Source organism: Monodon monoceros, unplaced genomic scaffold (assembly GCF_005190385.1).
Source record: "Monodon monoceros isolate NGI ecotype Baffin Bay Population unplaced genomic scaffold, NGI_Narwhal_1 Super_Scaffold_6, whole genome shotgun sequence".
NCBI classification, from domain to species: Eukaryota; Metazoa; Chordata; class Mammalia; order Artiodactyla; family Monodontidae; genus Monodon; species Monodon monoceros.
In genome coordinates, this window is record NW_021703783.1 from 96,082,837 (window position 1) to 96,094,540 (window position 11,704).

General features: G+C 56.6%; 1 long non-coding RNA gene across 1 annotated transcript in view; it reads left to right on the plus strand.

The window, feature by feature from the left end:
* LOC114885196 overlaps window positions 1-11,452 on the plus strand; it is an 18,750-nt gene extending 7,298 nt beyond the window's left edge. The window contains exons 2-3 of the long non-coding RNA XR_003791036.1: window positions 8,880-8,972; window positions 11,281-11,452. This is a non-coding gene — a long non-coding RNA (uncharacterized LOC114885196). The remainder of the gene's footprint in view (window positions 1-8,879; window positions 8,973-11,280) is intronic.
* The last annotated feature ends 252 nt before the right edge of the window (window positions 11,453-11,704 follow it).

Below are 11,704 nucleotides of genomic sequence, written 5' to 3' on the forward strand. Positions count from 1 at the left end.
GGGTACCAGAGCTGTGAATGATGGGTACCAGAGGGGTGAATGATGGGTACCAGAGGGGTGAGTGATGGGTACCAGAGAGGTCGGGACTGAGTGCAGGGCAGGGCTGATGTCCATTGGTGCCGTCATAGCTCTGTTCTAAGCCAGATCTCCCCCAAAGAGTTTTCAGAAATGAAGTTCATTTCCTTGTGCCACAACCAAAAAGAAAAACAGTGTGGCCTTGATTGTTTCATTCTCTTAAAGTAGAGAATACTGAGGAAGATTTCATTGTGTTTCAATACCACTGATCTTTCAAAGAAAAAAAATCAGTACTCGTTTTGTTACAAGTGACAGGTCATGTATAACCCAAACTGGCTTAAGCAGAAAAGAGGGTTTATTGGATCTTTGCACTCAAGTACAGCTGGATCCAGGTGCACAGTGTTTTAGGGACATTTTCTCCACCCCTTGCATTGTCTTCCGCCATGGGCTTCATTTTCCTCCAGTTCCATGTGGTGACCTTGGGTAACTCCAGGCTCACATCCTCTCAAGTTTGGGTCCAGTAGAAGAAATTTTAAAAGTATCTCTTCTGGGCTTCCCTGGTAGCACAGTGGTTAAGAATCCACCTGCCAATGCAGGGGACATGCGGTCAAGCCCTGGTCCAGGAAGATCCCACATGCTGCGGAGCAACTAAGCCCGTGCACCACAACTACTGAGCCTGCGCTCTAGAGCCCGCGAGCCACAACTACTGAGCCCACACGCCTAGAGCCCGTGCTCCGCAACAAGAGAAGCCACCGCAATGAGAAGCCCGCACACCGCAACGAAGAGTAACCCCCGCTCGCCGCAACTAGACAAAGCCTGCACGCAGCAACGAAGATCCAACGCAGCCAAAAATAAATTAATTAATTAAAAAGATAGTGTTGATTTAAATATTTTAGGGAATTCCCTGGCGGTCCAGTGGTTAGGACTGTGTGCTCTAGCTGCCGAGGGCCTGGGTTCAACCCCTGGTCAGGGAACTGAAATCCTGCAAGCCATGCGGCACAGCCAAAAAATAAAATAAAAAATATTTTAAAGAGTGGTGGTCACCTTCTGAAGCTCCAGTCTGGGTCTGGGGCTGTGAGCTGAGAGGCACATTAGATGTTGGAAAGCAGGGTGGGCAGAGGGAAAGTTCCGCCCCAGGATCAGAGGCGGTGGGAGGTATAATCTTAGGGGCGAGTGGCAAAGAAGAGAGAACAGAGGGACATGCCGGCCTTGGTCCTGCTGGGTGACTAACAAGTCACCACCTTCACAGCCAGAGCTTCCCTCACAACCATGCAGACCCCAGCTGGGATTTCCTGCAGGACACAGACAAAACGAGTCTTCAAATCCCCTTTCACTCATGCAAAAAACAGTTAGCAACCTTAAAATAAAAACCTAAACAAACTCCCACATTAGTCCCAGTGAGATCGCTGGTGCCTTTATTACGCAATTTTTTTTTTTTTTTTTTTTTTTTGCGGTACGCGGGCCTCTCACTGTTGTGGCCTCTCCCGTTGCGGAGCACAGGCTCCGGATGCGCAGGCTCCGGATGCGCAGGCTCAGCGGCCATGGCTCACGGGCCCAGCCGCTCCGCGGCATGTGGGATCCTCCCGGACCGGGGCACGAACCTGTGTCCCCTGCATCGGCAGGCGGACTCTCCACCGCTGCGCCACCAGGGAAGCCCCTTTATTATGTGTTTTAATCGTCCTTCACTCTCTGGAGCCGGTGATGGATGGTGGTGGGCGTGTCATGGGTCTCAGCTCAGGGAATCATTCCTTTATGCATAAACAGGGCTTCTCCTGTCTCGGAGACAGTGAACAATGTCGTGTCGTAAACAGCGAGGGGAGAAGAAGGGGTCGTCAGTTAAACCGATGCCTTTTAGAATTTGCATTTTATTGATAGTTTTCATTTCCTCCCATGTATCATCATCTTGAAGCCCGTTTCGATACACTGGCCTGTGTTGCCAGCGAGCAGCAAGGGTGTCTACTCATCCTGACTGATGTTAATCCAGATGCCCAGCGACTGTTCAGTGAGCGGAAGGGCTGGGGGTCCTGGGGCTCCTCACGGCTGCGGAGGAGGCCTCAACGCAGGAGCTGCGGGAGCGCGAAGGCCTCCCCACCCGGAACATGGGGTCCCAGGGGCAGAGGGGGCCGTGGAGGCCGGGCTGGGGGTGCTGCCCTTGAAGCCAGCTGGTGGCTCACTTGGCTTCTCTGGGCCTCGATTTCCTCACCCGCAAATGAAACAGCACACCTGGAAGCACCCACCATCCTGCCGGACACGTGGTAACGGGTCAAATTTGTTGAGCATTTGCTGTGTGCCACCTCTGCATGGCTTAATTCAAGCTGTGGATTTAGTCCTTCCTGCTCCCCGTGAAGTCAGTTCTCTTATCCCCACGTTGTAGATGAGCAGAGAGGCTGGCCCAGGACTGCCTGGCTGGTGCGCGGGGCAGGGGTTCTGTCCCGACGGGCAGAGCGCCCAGCCTTGACTCTTCCTCTCTCCCTCCCTCCTTTTTCATTTTTTTTAATGGAAATTTTCAAATGCATCAGAGGTAGAGAGAACAGCATAAGGAACCCAATGTACCCACCGTGGCACTTGTTCTAAGCTGCATAAAAGTTTGTCGAATCTGAATAATGCTGTGATATTAGTTTGGCAGGACATTTAGAAATCTGTTGATGTGGAAGGAAAGTGTTGTGAGTTGCCCTTTCAGTTTGGGGGGGAGGTAATGCCTTCAAGAGTAGCTGACCTTCATAGCTCAGCCTCGTGCAAGTGGATAGACCTTGCAAACAGTACGTGTTCAATAAGTGTTTATCGAATGAAATCAGTGTTTTTTGTAAACAGGATGCTCATAGGGGAAAGGAACCAGGCCCGACGTGGGCGCTGGCCTTGCATCCTATACGTCCCTGCCTCAGTGCCTTTGCACATGCTGTGCTCTGCCCAGGGACCCTCCCTACTTTCGTTTGCAGATGGCAGGGCAGGAGGGGCTCACAGCCTGGCCAGAGCCCCTCCTACCCCATTGCTGGCTGAACTGAGTCCAGACTCCTCGGGGGTGGGGGTGGGGGGGGGAATTCATCATTCTGACCCTTACCTGCCTGTTTTGCCCTTGTTTCCACACCCCATCCATTCTCTGGGCAGGAGCACGTCCCCTCACCTGGCCAGCACAGGGCCCCCTCATCAGCAGTGGCCTCTCCCTCCGCCACTGGAAAACTGAGAAACTGTGGGTGGGAGGAAAGTGGGGCCCGAGTGTATGGGGAGGGCACTGACCTCTGCTGGAGACCTACTATGTCCTGGCGTTACCCAGAGGGATCTCATTCTTGGACACCGGGTCCCCCGGGTTTTCTGAGAGACTGACGTGCGACTTCTTGTTGGGAATTTCCTGCTGATCGCCCTTGGCCCGGGGGTGGCCGTGCTGCCCCTCACTGGTGAAGGCATCACGTCCCCATGCCCGTCCCCCCATCTCTTTGAAGCTGTCCACGCCTCCCTGGGTCCTCCGTGTCCCTGGAGCGCTGGGCTGCTCTGTTCCCGACGTCTCTCACTGCCACGGGGTGTGGGCGTTCAGCTGCCCGCCTCTTCTCAGGTGCCCGCCTGAGGGCAGGGGCACTCGACCGTGGCCAGCAGGACACTGAGAGGACGGAGGGTGGGGGGTTTTGGTCAGTGAACCTCACTCTTCCCTGCGACCCACCGCACTGGGCAGCTGCTCCCCAGGCCCACCGGCCTCCCGGTCCCTCGTCCACCGCCAGGCCACCATCACTTCCCTGAGGGGTCCTCAGTGGAGCCCCAGCCCGTGTCCACAGCCCCACCAGGGCCCCCCCCCGCCTCCTGCTGTGTTCCCTCCCCAGTGAGCGGCCCGGCCACCCACGCTCTCCGTGGGGGCCTTCTGGCTCCCCGCCTCCCATCGCTGGCCTGCAGGTCTCTGTCTGCCTCCCCCCACTTCCTTCCACCGGGCAGTCTCCACTCGGAACACCCTGCCGTTGGCCGTCCTCCAGCTGGCACCGGGGCGGGCCTTCCAGTGACCCCTGATCGTGCCCCTACCCTCCTTGCGGGCTCCCCAGGGTCACTCGCCCTCCGCGTCACAGTACCACCACCGTCTCTCGTTTGGGCCCCGAAGCTGGGAGTGGTGTGTCGTGTCAGTGGTGTGCCACATCCGAGGCCCTCGTAGCTGCTGCTTCTCTCCCTGCATCTCCAGCCTGGGGTGTGGAGGCCCCTCTGGCACAGCGGACAGTGGGCTGGGGTGCAGGGTCATGGGACACTGCAGTAAAGAATGTGTCTGGCCTTTGTCCCGGTTGCCAGGAGGTAGCCTCTCAATCCTTGGAATTTCCAAGTGATAGGAGTATCTTAGTGATTCGTGATAGTTTATGTTAGGGGGTGACTCGTGCAGGACCCCTAGATAGTTATGCTCACGAGACGACTCCGGGTGGGGCTTCTGTGCGGGAGAGACCCCCCCCATGTGACTAGAGGGTTTGGGCTTTGTGGCCTCGGGGGCACTGGAGACCAAGCTCAGTAAAGCAGCTCGATGATTTAATCAGCAGTACCCATGGATGGATGGACGGATGGACGTGTGGATAGATGGATGGATGGACGTGTGGATGGATGGATGGATGGATGGATGGACAGACGGATGGATGGATGGATGGACATGTGGATAGATGGATGGATGGACGTGTGGATGGATGGATGGACGTGTGGATGGATGGATGGACGTGTGGATGGATGGTTGGATGGATGGATGGATGGATGGATGGATGGACGGATGGATGGATGGATGGATGGACGGATGGATGGATGGACATGTGGATAGATGGCTGGCTGGCTGGCTGGCTGGCTGGGCGTGTGGATGCATGGGTGGATGCATGGGTGGATGCATGGGTGGATGCATATTGATTGGACCGTGATTCGTCCAGTCATGGCTATGTAATGAAACCCCAACAGTTGCGCTGGACACGGCGGCTCAGTGGAGCTGTTTGGTGGTGATGGTGTGTGGTCGATGTCCCGACTGCATGGGGAGAGGGCACACAGGTTCCATGGCCAGGACCCCCAACCCCCCACCCGACTCCCTGTGCATCTCCCTTCTTGCCGGGTCCTGATTTGTATTCTTTATAAGAAAACTAATTGTAAGTATAACGCTTTCCCGAATTCTGTGAGCCAATGAATTATCGGTTGAGAGGGGGTTAGTGAGAAGCTCCGAGTCTGTAGGCAGCTGGTCAGAAGCGGGGTGGCCTGGGGACCCCCGACACATAGCTGGTGTCTGAAGTGAGGGCCGGCCTGGTGCGGACGGCAGCCCCCACCTGTGAAGTCCCTGCAGATGTGGACGTGGCTGATAGAGCCCTGGCTGGTTCTCAGAGAGGGGCTCGCAGAGCTGGGCAGACACTCCCCGCATGCCGTCCCTGTCCTCTCCCCTGGACCGTGGGGCCAGGCAGGGGCCATACCTGGTCTTTTCGCTCCAGAGCTGGGCTTCCGTTCACCAAACCACTTAGCACGTCCCCGAGACTCTCCACTTGGTCTGATTCCAGTGCTAAAAATGCTCCTCATTATTTTGTTTTTGACATTTCGACGTGGATGCTGACTTCCCTTTCGCCCCAGGGTCATTCAATTCCATGTTCCTTTAGTAGCTGCACAAACAATTCATATCTTCAGAAGCAAAGTCGTCCTTTTCCTTCCCTCTCGCAGACGAGCACAGGCGCAGGTGAGCCGTGGAACCCTGGCCTCCAAGTTGGTAGAAACACTGTTTGGAAAACACTTTGTACTTCCCAGGCCTAGCCGTCGAAGGTTTTTGTGCCCGAAAATGCCCATCTGGCAAGGGAAGCAGATAAATGTGTGGGTTCAACAGGATCTTTCTAAACAAACAGAAACCATGACCAGAATTCTCAAGGAACCTGTGAAAAGGCCGCCGTCTTTGGAAACCGAAACGACTGGCAAATTCTGAACGTGCCAGTGGCTTGCAGGCTCCCGGGAGAAGCCGACGTGGCATAAATAACAAACAGCTGTCCTGGCCGGGCAGCAGGCGGGACTCCGAGAGCACGTGTGAGTGTGTGCGCGTGTGTGTGACCTTGACTCGCCCTTTAGAGCCGGCCGGTGATGAGGATGCTCTGCTGTCTCTCTCCTCATTTTAAGTGAATGTCTGAGAACAGTTGTAAATACTTGTTCCCTGTGAGTTAAAGTGAGTTCAGAATCGCGTACGTTTCTGGAGGGGCACCCTTCTATTTTCTGCAGGTTCTGACACTCTTCCTATAACCAGTCCGCCCGTCAATCAGTAAATGATTGCTGGACGCCGTCCGAGCCACAGGCACGGGCAGCAAGCGTGTGCTCTGGGGATGCCCGTGGTGGTGAAGGTGACCTTGGCTAAGGTACCCAGAGCGTCAGGTAGTCGGTGCCCGTCCGGCAGGCGCTGCCACCACCTCAGCGCAGCCTCCCGTGCCTCTTGGCTCAGGTGGGCTGGTCCAGAGGCTGCTGTTTTTGGGATCGCCCCCAGCTGTGGCAAGAGACAGCAGCCTTGGGTGTCGGTGCCGGGGCCAGGCTGTCTGCCCCGCAGGGGAGGACCACCCCAGAAGCCGAGTCATCATGCTCTGTGGCTGCCGGATGCGCCCCCGCTTCGCGAGCTCAACCACAGGCGGCTGCTGGGCTCAGTCTGCCCTGTGCCGCCTCCACGCCCCCCCTTGCACACCCCCCTCCGTAGGCCGCCCTCCCCACCCCACTCCCGTGTGTGTCCCCCTCCCTGTGCAGGTGCCTCTCCGTCACTCTCAGTGCAGAGCGGATGTGCCAGGTCAAAGGCTAACGGACAGACTGACAGGTCCTCAGGTGGATGTCACGTCAGTGCCAGGTCACCAATCCCACCCGCAGGACTGATGTCTTCCCCCCGCCTCGGGTGGCTTTAGGTCCACAGACTTGAACTCTGGACTCAGGACCCTTTTATTTTTTGATTAATTTATTTATTTGGTCTTGCCATGAGGCTTGCGGGATCTCAGTTCCCCAGCGAGGGATTGAATCCCTGGCCACGGCAGTGAAAGCCTGGCACCTTAACGACTAGGCCGCCAGGGAGCTCCCTCAGGGCCCTTTGAGGTCTCCCCCCTCCCTCCCTCCCGGCCTCCCTCTTAAAGCCACGCAGGCCGCCCTCTGCACTCGCCTCATTTCCTGCCACTCAGAAGGCAGCGCCCCCCACTCACCTGCCGTGGCCTCAGCTGCCCTCAACCCTCCCCCATCCTGCCCCTCTCTGCTGGGGCTGCGCGCTCTGTGCGGCCACGCTGCTCCCGGGGCCTCCTTCCTGGCCGGGTCCCTCGGGTGTCCTGAGAGCTGCCAAAGTCCCGACTGCAGCCCAGAGTCAGCCGGGTGAGCAGGCAGCCTCAGGTCTGGTGACAAGCTTGGCCCGGGAAGGAGGGCAGCTCCTGGTCCAGCGCCACCGAGGCTGCTTGAAACCAAGCGAAGTGCCCTCCTGCCCAGCAGCTCTTGCTGGGGGTCAAGTCCTCTCTCAGGCTACCTGCAGAGGCCAGGCGCCCGTGTGACTTGCGTCCCACGTTTGGGACATTCTTGCGCCCGTGGGGCTCGTGTGGGTGCTCCGGGCCTCGGACTGTGGTCCCTGACAACGTGCCGATTGCATTTCACTCAAGCAGCCTAACCCCGGCCCATGTCTGGGCATCCCTGGAAATGTTTGCGTCCCCTTGTGGGGGACAGAGAGGAGGAAAGGCTGGCCGGGGGCAGACTCGCCTGCTGCTGGGCCGGCTCGGGGGCCACAGCGCCGGGGGCTCTGCCAGGGCTGCTTCCAGACCCGCTTCCCTCTCGACCGTGGAAGCCCCGTTTGTCCACCCACAGCGTGGTGCCCAGCGGCCGTGGCCTGGGGCCCGCGGCTCAAAGTGAACAAAGACACAGTTGGATCATAGGAACATCTGGAAGCCTTTGGGCTGCTTGTTTCATGAGAATACCCCTGACCCAGCCATCCAACCTAGTTCGTTAAAGAATCTTCCAAGAGATGCTGAAGATAGAATGGCGACAGCAAGAGCCTTGCCGGTAGCGGATGCCTAGAGGGTCTTTAGCCACTACTGCTGCCGCGTGATGGGCTTGGCCGCGGAATTCGCGAGGCGAGCCAGAATCCCAGGCAGCCCGTTACCCCGGCCGGTGAGCTGCCCTCCCAGGAGGCGCTCCCCACCCCGTCCTCCTGAGCAGCTGACACTGCTCTCAGCCCACTGTGTGTTTACGGAGCACACAGGACAGAGGATGCCCGATCCCGGAGAATTCGTCTCCTGCGGTCCTCTGAGATTGGGCACGTTCCATTGCCAGATTATTCCTTTTGCGACATCAAATAATCCATGACCTGTGGGTCAACTCTCACCAAGGGTACCGCTGCTGGGCCAGGGATGAGTTGAGGATTTGTTTTCTTGTAAAGACAGAAGTACCCCCGACAGACAGAAAGCAGGTGGGGTTCCTGGCAGTGGCGGGGCAGGGAAGGAGGAATGATTGTCTAATGGGTATGGGCTTTCTTCGGAGCAGTGAGAAGGTTTTGGAACTGGATGGAGGCCATGATCTCACAATGTTGTGAATGTACTAAATGTCACTGAATTGTTCGCTTTAAGACGGTTAATGTTAAGAATTTCACCTGAATCCAAAAAAAAGTACCTCTGACAACAACTGATACAGTGTGCTCTTTCCAGGCACCTGCCTCAGAAACCTTCACCACCAGATGGAAGTGGTAAGCATGGCCGCCGTGAACAGTTGTGTAGGTTGTTCACTGCCCAAGGGCATTGACATGAAGGGCTACTATCAAGCGGGTCTCTTCTCACCTAGTGCTGGAAGGCATCTGCCTGGAGGAAGGAGCTCCTGTTTCTACTTGACTCAGAGGTGCTCTATGGGCTTCTCGGCCATGATAGGATGAGCCCTAATGCTTAGTCTTTTTCATGGCCTTTCAGGGAAAAAGTGACACCATGGACATCATCCTCCCTCGCCCCATCCAAGCGGGTGGCTGTCCTGTGGCCAGATGTGCGCTCCTACTTCTGAGATGGGTAAAGAAATCAGTCCTTGTCCTTGAAGCTCAACCAGTGATTTGGTTCATGACTTCCTACACTGAGCACGCACGCAGACATGTCGAGATCCCAAGAAGAACTCGGCACGTTGTGGGCAGAACCCGGGGGCAGGAGAGAGGTGCCTGCTTTTACCACAAGTGTCCAGTGTGGATCAGGGAGCCGGGCAACGACATCTTCCTGTTTCTCCTTTCTTGAAAAAGTTGAGAAATGCAAGAGCGGCCATCCTTTCAGGAATGAGGAGGCATTCTCAACGGCTCAAGGACTCTCTGTGTGAAGTCAGAGATCTCCATCTGGGTTCCGTCTGGGGAAGGATGGGCTCAGTGAATTGTCCCTGAGGGCTTGGTCCCAAGGACCTGTGCCCGGGTGAGTCTGGGCGTTGAAGTTGCTTCCACATTGCTGAACACAAACCACGTACTGCGTGAGGTCAGCTTCGCATCATTCTTACATCGAAGCTGATGATCGCTGGGGGTACGTGGCTTTCTGAGGGCGGGACAGTGCGGGTCAGAGGGTGAACTCCGGAGCCAGGCTCTGCCCCTTACTGGTTCTCCTCTGCCAGCCTCAGCTGACTCCTCTGTAAAATGGGCATGTTAGTACCTGTCTCATGGGCTTGTTGTGAGGATTAAATAAATGGGTAAATACGTGCGAGGGCCTGCAGGTCACATAGTCAGTGCTTTGGGTGGAGGGTACTCTGAGGTTGTTTAGAAATCAAACCAGCTAAGGAGACGCTAACTTCCTTTTGAGCAAAGCAAAAGGTCCCACTGTGTCGTCCCGGCCGTGCAGGCGGCCGAATGCTGGCAGGCGGCGGGGGCTGCTGGGGTCTTCTCCTCGAGCAGTTCTGGGGGTGCTCGTCCACCCGAGCGCCTAGATGGGCTGCGAAGAGGCCCTTCTCTGGGTGTGAGAGGCAGGAAGGCAGCCCCGCCTGCATCTGCAGAACCTGGTGTCCAACAGATGCCTGGTCGGTTTGGGGTCGGAGGGGGAACAGGCAGAAACGCAGAGAGAAAGCTGAAGGGGGCTCCTGTGTGGGCGGGAGTTTGCACGAGGGGCTTCCCTGCAGCTCTAAAGCCGACACCTCTGTCCCCGCAGCCGGCTCATGCCAGGCCCCCTCTGTCAGGGCTGGGAGCTAGGGGCCCGGGCACCTGGTCTGACTCCCCCTCCTGCACTAGGGGGAGCCGGTGCCCGTGGTTCGGCCCCCCGTGGGCTCTGGGCTCCAGCGGGTCTGAGATAAGACAGCTGTTTTGGTTATGCAAGGTGAGGAGGTTCTAGAGAATCTGCAGGACAGCAGAGAGCCTGGGCTGACGATGAGTCACACACTTGAGGTGTCCTGGAGAGGGTGCATCTCGTGTCGTGTTCTTGTCACACACACACACACACACACACACACGCATGCACATACAGCATTGCACATGAAGGGGCACAAGGAAACCTTTAGAGGCTGTGGTTGCGCCTGTTACCTGGTTGTGGTGATGGTATCGCAGTGTACGCACATGTCCAAACTCATCGAATGGTGCACGTGACATATATCCAGCTGCGTGCGTGTCAGTGACATGTCAGTGAAGCTGTAAACGGCGGAGCAGTCAGGGGGCGGCCGTTTACGAGGCGCAGGCTGGGCCTGGCGTCGAACTTCTCACCCAGCTGAGCCTCCTGTTCTTCTCCCCACTTTTCAGCTGGGTAACCTGAGGCTCCTTACTAGTCATCGTGCCGGGTCGTGATGTCTACCAGGTGTCAGGCAGTGGACAAGTGTATGTAAATAGTCTCACTACTTGTGTAGGAGAACCCCTGCTTTCAAGGGGATGTGAGTGAATTCGGCCAGGACTTGCCCAGGGTGACCGTCCTGGAGAGAAATCAGAGGGTGTCTTGCTTGGTCCCCACAGTCAGGAAGATGTGACTCGCAGAGAGATGTTCAAAAGTGAAGCCACTGCCGACCCCAGAAACCGGGCCCCGCGATGCCCTGTGCGCGCCCTCCGGGAGCCGTGGGCACAGGGCTTCCTGGCTCTGCGCTCTCCTACATCTGTACGAATTCACGGCCATTCAGACTGGAGACAAATATTTATCTTTATGCAGATGAGATTCTCAAGCGTGTTTGATGCATCCGAGCTCTTATGAAAGCGGAACATCTGCAGACGTGCGCTGCTTCCATTACGTTCTGGGTTTAGGTTGTGTCAGCATTTATGTTTCCTTAATATGAGAAACGCCAGCACTGTTCTTCCAGGGCTCCTGCTGCCAGCCCCTCCCCCCGGGCCCCGTCATCTAATCATTTTCTTTATTCTCTTGCTTCTGTTGTTTTTAGTCACAAGTTTGGGGAGAAGGTCACCTATTTCAACTATCTGAGTGAGCTCCGTGAACACCTCAAATACGACCAGCTGACCGTCCCCCCGGAGGTTCTGCAGTGAGTGAGACCCTGTCCTGGGAGGCGTGGGCTACGCCCTCGAGCTTCCTTGGGCCTCCGTCCCATCCCGTTAACGCTGAAGGCTTAATTTTCAGACGTGTGCCCGGCCAGATCTGGTTCCGAAATCTGCGGCCTCAACAAAGATTCACAGTAAAAGATGCTGACTCAGAGCAGCGAGGCTGAGGATGGCTGTGTACACGGATGAGATGTGTTCCTCACCCACCACTGCAAAACTGCTTAACGAAAAAAGTCAGCCACGGTGGCAACTGCTGTTCGCTGCCTTGGTGTTTACCGTTCTTGCTTTGGAGCAGAGAACGGGGGCGAT